Source organism: Papaver somniferum, chromosome 5 (genome assembly GCF_003573695.1).
Source record: "Papaver somniferum cultivar HN1 chromosome 5, ASM357369v1, whole genome shotgun sequence".
Classification (NCBI taxonomy): domain Eukaryota; kingdom Viridiplantae; phylum Streptophyta; class Magnoliopsida; order Ranunculales; family Papaveraceae; genus Papaver; species Papaver somniferum.
Window position 1 is genome coordinate 68,709,282 of NC_039362.1, and position 6,656 is coordinate 68,715,937.

Sequence of the window (6,656 nt, forward strand, 5' to 3'; positions counted from 1 at the left end):
TTGCTCGGTCGAACTCACAAGTATTGCTATATCAAGCTTGTTGTCAAACTTAGTTATCAAAACTATATCTTGATTTCTAGTCTACAATTAGTAGGCCTGTCAATATCTGTCTGATATCCGGAATCCGTTTCCAATTATTCGAGATCTTATAGAATTTTATCCGTTTTATCGGATATCGGATCGGATATGTTATCGGATATTTCTTCCTTGACATATCGAAATCGGATTAAGCTGTATCTGTTTGTTTAATATCCTATATAATAGGGCCGTACTTGCGTAATTTTTCCATACCGTTAGACTCTACTAGTCGAGGACTCGAGAAGACTGAAGAGAACTCATTTCCTTTTTCTTTTTTTCTTCTCTTCTCACTTCTCACTTCTCAGTCTCGCTCCCGCCTCTCCAATGATGTTAATCAATAATCAATCACTCAATCACAATCAGGTATTGATTCAATCTTCTATGATGTTAATAATTTCTCTTTTAATTTGTTCGATTTATGTGTTCGATTGTTATGAAATTAGGGTTTCTGTGTTGCAAATTTGCAATAAAAAATTAGGGTTTTTGTACAGATAAAATTTGTTTCTCAGTGAAAGATTTGAGATGGGTTTAAATTGAATTAGAATATGACGTTGAAGAATAACTTAATATTGATAGTTAGGGTTTGATTCTGTTAATAAGATAGTTATTGATTCTGTTAATAACTCAATATTGAAATTTGTTCCTGATGGATATTCTGATGTTAAGAAAAATTAAATACAGTGGAACGGAAGAACTGGTTGTAGTAAAAGGAAGAACTGGTTGAGATTTTGTTATTGTGCATGATCATTGTCTCACCTTGCTATTATAATGGAGATTTGAGTTAGCAATAGCAGGGTTTTTCAGTGTGCTCAATTTTGCTACGATGCTTCTACATATGTCGTAGGATTTTATCATTTTTCATGTTTTGTATTTCAAGGATTTTGAACTTCATGTGGATTACTGAATTTGAAATGGTTGGCCACTGCAGCTCCAACCTCTTGTGAACTGAATAAAGGATATAGGACAAAGCTACAGCAAAACTCCTACTCAGGTACTTCACCTTCTTATATGAATCTCTCAAAACAGGGTTCGTAGATGATTAAGGTTTCATTTAAGAATTCTGAATGAGCTTTTCATCCTTCAAAATTTCCTTGTGCATTTTTTTCTTGCATGTTTGGTTATTATGTAAGCTCTATTTACTGCGGTTGTCATGATGTTTGATTCTAATTTAATATTCTTTATGAATAAATGTTTCAGGGTGCTGGTAAATCAGCTGTGCTAAATAGTTTAATTGGGCATCTTGTTCTGGTAAGTTGCATCCATGCATGGTTTACATTTTTACTGAAATTCATGCATCTCATTGATAGAATATCGAACAAAACATCTTTCTTGCTAACTCATCTTTGAATAAGTAAATTATTGAGATTATTGTCATCAGCAAGATCTAGGAGTCTAGGATAGAACTAGGATTACCAGGATATGAGAGTGGCGGTGAAATTTGTTGTTCACAAACTGGATCCTCGTAGTGAGATTGTTTATTCAATTGAGAATTCGAATTCAGCTGGGTATTGTTACACATGGTACGGTGAAATGGAACTGCAGTTCAACAGTGGATATGGAACTGCAGTTGAAATGGAATTGCAGGAAGAACACCCACAATTTCTTATTATTATGCAATGGCTTGTTAGAAACAAAGTAGGGTCATATATTTTGGTCCTATTATTTGGTCCCACTGACAATATTAGGGTCTGTATAAGAATGAAAAACCCACCTCAAAAGGGACGAAAGTTGATTTTAGGGACAAATAATCGAAGACTTTTGCTTTGCGTCAAACATGGTTTTTGTTTTTGTGGGGTTTCATTTGTTTTAGGCTGCTTGTTCTTGGCTAATGCTGTTGCTTGGTCAGTGTCACACTCACACCACCTCCCAACTTAAGGACTTTGTGAGAATTGTCTTCCAGTGTCCAATGGATTAACGTTTGTCTTAGAATCCCCCTTAATAAAATAATGTTAAAAGGTTTCAGCTTTTTTCCAAAACCAGAAACCAATGAACACGGAAAAATCTTAGTGTGGTAAGATGGGTAAGGCACTTGGTCCCTCATTTTGTCTTCAATGGTGACTACTGCTACAAAAGCTTCTTCCCTTTCCATTTTTAACTTTTTGTGCAGACAAACATAGAAAAAGAGAATCAGATAGAGAGAAATCTAGTCAAGAATTAGCTTAACTTGCACTGTTAATATGAATACAATTGTTGTGCTTAAGCGATTGATTGCCAGATTTCTTTTGTGAAGGTAACATCTCTTTTTTTTTTTTTTGCTTAAACTCAATGCTTAGTTTCATCTGTTATTCTTCTTAGTTCGTATTATTACAACTTATGAAGTTGTGTATGTTATCTGAATGTTGACTTGTTATAATGCAGATATGGAAATCGAAGAAGAATGAAGACAAGAGAGTCAGAGACGGGAGAGGAGAGTGACAGATACTTATCATACTTAGTGTTTCCAAGTTTCTTACTTTCTTTAGCATTTGCTTGTGTTTATTTTCATGTATGTGTGAGTAAGAGACTTACTTAGAGACATAACTACCGATATGGATGGTATGTATGAAAAATGGAACTTAAATTTCACGTGTGCATATGTTTTACATATTATAGATTTTTTGTGTCAGAACCAGATATTATCGGATAAATATCCGATATCCAATAGCTTAACCTATCGGAATCGATATCTGATTTGATATCCTATAGGATATATTATCGGATATCGAATATAAGGTAGTGCTTAACCTGTCGGATACCAGATTTCTAAATATCCGACGGATATTCTTCCATTGACAGGCCTAACAATTAGTTAAGTCTCGGTTTAGGATAGTGAAGTTGAGAAACGAACTAGTCATCATTTGCGTTCTTCCGTTTGAAGGAGAAGTTAAACCGAAGCTTTTGGAGAACTTCATCAACGAAAGGTAAGTGAAGACTAAACCACTTATTTCTCAATTTATATTTACTTTTTTATCTTTGAGACGATTTTCGCATAACTAATTAGACTAGCTTTCATAGACAAGAATTTCGAGTCGAGATTTAATTATTTAGTTTACGAATTCCTCGAAATATAATGACGAAGCTTAATAAACATTTGTTCATACTTGATCAAATTCGGTGGAGAATAATTTATTGTTCGGAACCAAATCATGATTCAAGTTTATCATTTGAAAATAGTCTGGAACAGTGATGTGTGTCATTGATGTTATTCAGGAGTGTTTCAAATGGATTTAGAGAAATATAGAACTACTATATTCAGAATACAAGACAATGTTATCAGTCTTACAAACTGAGAAAACTATTATATGTCTGAATCCATATTACATGTATTCGTTCACGTAGAAGGGTAGCTATATATTGACTTTCAGATTTGTGTGATATGCATACTCGTATGTACATCATGGGAAAATCTATTTGTTTCATGATCCGGATAAGTATGTATATTCGTATACAAACCATTGTGGAACTGTGCTAAGGGAACCGGGTTAAATTAATCAAACCCCCGTATGCGAGCCAAAACAGTTCTATGTTCTAGAACCAGTTTAGTATCCAAACCAGTACGCAAGCTGAATGTTCTGTGAACTACGAAACCCGACAAAGGTCTTGAGTTTGCAAACCGATACGTGAACTAAATTTTTTTGTGGTCTCCGAAACATTGAGTTGGTTCGAAGTCTGCAAACCGGTAAGTGAACTGAAAAGTTCTGTAGAGTCCGAAACTCGGTAATTGCATAAGTTTGCAAACCGGTTTATGAACTGAGAAGTTTTGTAGACTCCAGAACTCGATTGTTGCATATAAGTTTGCAAACTGGTCCGCGTACTGTAACTCAGCCGATTCACGAACGATTCAAGTAATTATACTTTGTACATTTACAAACTATGTCGATTATGATTTATTTGGGATTAAATTATTTCTATGAAGTAATTTGCATTTGATCAATTCTATAATTAACATTAGACTCATTTGATCACATGATTGGGACTCAATATTAATGTCTTTATGAAAGTGAAAATGAGTGTTAAGCTTTCAAGTTCAAATCGGCTAGTTTCGTCTAACCATGTTGAACATAGTCTTTACACACGGTTCGGTTACGGTTTACCTAATCATAGTGTATATCTTGTATATGTGAATAAGATTCAAAGCTTTCATCTAACGAGGAATATTGTTTGCTTGGTTCCAAAGCTACCTTAGCTTAAACCTAAAGCAACCTAGGCTTTTAAGTATATATCAGGGGAACTCTTGGCAATTGGGATGTTTGAATCCTGACACTACTTTTTGGTGTGTCCTAGTTGTATCTAGAGTCGTCCTCTCTAGAAACCTTTTTAGGGTTTAACGACTACAAAGACTTCATTGGTATTCGTGAAGCCAGGCCCAGTTATCTTTTATCTTGATAACTTGAGTATCCTGATATTGATCGTTTGCAGAGCCTTGATCCATCAATCAAGATAGATAGTAATCAACAAAGTCTCTTCGTCTCATAATTTTTTGATTTCGTAAGTTTAATACTTGTGAGGTGAATAATAATCTTGGCTACACTTCGGGTTGAATAAGTCCGAACTTTGAGGATGTCCAGACTTTTGTCTAAGTTGCTATCGATTTCCATCACCTGGATCTATCGTTTGATCTAATCATCTGCGTAGATATAAATTAGGAAATCAATCATAGGCTTAATATGTGGGAGGCAGATTTGGTTTAAAGTCTTCACTTGAGTTGAAGCAACTCTTAGTTGATGTTAGACCGTCTAAGGGAATCAATTGCGTGGACACCTGCTGGGATTCTAGAGGAGTAAGGAGCGCGATTGTACCTGGATCAGTGGGAGACTGAGTTCGGTCTCAACTACATTCCAGACCGAAGTTAATTGGTTGTAGGCTAGTGTCTGTAACAGCTTAATACAGTTTGGTGTTCAATCTGGACTAGGTCCCGAGGTTTTTCTGCATTTTCAGTTTCCTCGTTAACAAAATTTCTGGTGTCTGTGTTATTTCTTTTTCCGCATTATATTGTTTATAATTATAATTGAAATATCACAAGTTGTGCGTTGATAAAGCACAGTAGCTATGTCCAAGCTTGTTAGTTGGATAAGACTTTATTGATCCTTGGACATTGGTCTTTGGTACCGTCCAAGAACTCTTTTTGTAGTTAGGTTCACGGATTCAATTTTGTAGACGTTCTAACAACAAGAGAGAAAGAGATATAACTCTAGGCACTTTCCTTGATTGTGTTTTTACTCTCGGAGTTGTGTTGAGTTTGTCCATACAGATTGCCTAAGAAAAAGTTGCTGGTATATTTTGGTACCCCCGGCGTTTTCAAAGACTTTAATTTCACTTGCACCTACAACGTTATTGTCATGCACAATAAAAATCAAAATCACTCTCAACAACAATCATGTCTTTTTTTTTTGGTACACAATCACGTCTATACCTTCTTTTTTCACATTTTAAAATTCCACAAGAGCGTCAGATGTTAATACGAAAAATTGATGATGACATTCTTTTTATGGCTGCAAAGTTCAGCATATGGCTAAAATTGAAGATCCAAGATGACAGTTCTGCCTTCAACATATAAAGACTAAGATCGTATCCAGATTCATTGCCCATTTACTTGAGCAACTGGTATGCTACATCTAACACCATTATCTAAAAAGCTAATAAAGTTTATAATTTTCACGAGTAGCTCTTATCTTGGATTGACAGGAACAATATAACATCTAACACTAACAATCAACTTTAAAATCTCGCTGCAGTACCTATATGCCGCATCTGGACAACCAGACGTATTAAAATCTTTGATTAGATTAATCAGAACCCAAGAATAATAGGTCAATGTATTTTTATTTTTTCCTGATAACCATATTAGTTTTTGAAAAGGAGAGGGTACCAAGTACACCAAAATTTTCATTCAACAACCTGTATGGACAAGACCTAATACAAATGCAAATAGACCAACTTAATGTTCCTTGACAATATGTATATATAACTTATTTCTTTATCTCTTCTCAATCAGAAAATACATACCACGGAGTGCATGAACCTGATTATTAAGAAGAGTACTTAAACGATCTCAAAAATCAATATTCAAGATCAATCTAGTCGTATCCCAATAATTCAATCGTAATTCTGCCAAGTAATAAACTTGTTATCTATCTTTCAATATACAAAATACAAGAAACAAGTTTCGTAATTGATCATAATTATGCAGACGTATCTACTAAGATTGAATACGTACTACTTTTGTAAATTCTATTATAAAGGTAAACAATATAATGCTGAAAAAGAAAAATACAAGACACCAGAAGTTTTGTTAACGAGGATACCGCAATAGCAGAAAAACCACGGGACCTCGTCCAGATTTAAATACCAAAATGTATTAAGCCACTACAGATACTAGCCTGCTATCAGATTTCAGACTAGAATGTAGCTGAGACCGAATCCACCCTCCAAGCTATTCAGTTACAGTCGCGCTCCTTACGTCCCTTGAGCCTCGCAAGGCTCTATGCAATTTATTCCCTTAGATGATGTCCTTTACAGCCTAAGAGTTGCTTCAACCAAAGTGGATACTTTTTATACCAATCTACCTTTGACAGATAAACCTATTTAGTTTCCCTTTA

At 34.9% G+C, this 6,656-nt stretch overlaps 1 long non-coding RNA gene across 1 annotated transcript; it reads left to right on the forward strand.

Annotated features, from left to right (window-relative positions):
- Positions 1-304: 304 nt before the first annotated feature.
- LOC113277496 lies at positions 305-2,667 on the forward strand. Its single transcript, XR_003324957.1, has 4 exons — positions 305-441; positions 1,007-1,069; positions 1,276-1,326; positions 2,437-2,667. It is a non-coding gene; the product is annotated as an uncharacterized LOC113277496 (long non-coding RNA).
- Positions 2,668-6,656: the final 3,989 nt, after the last annotated feature.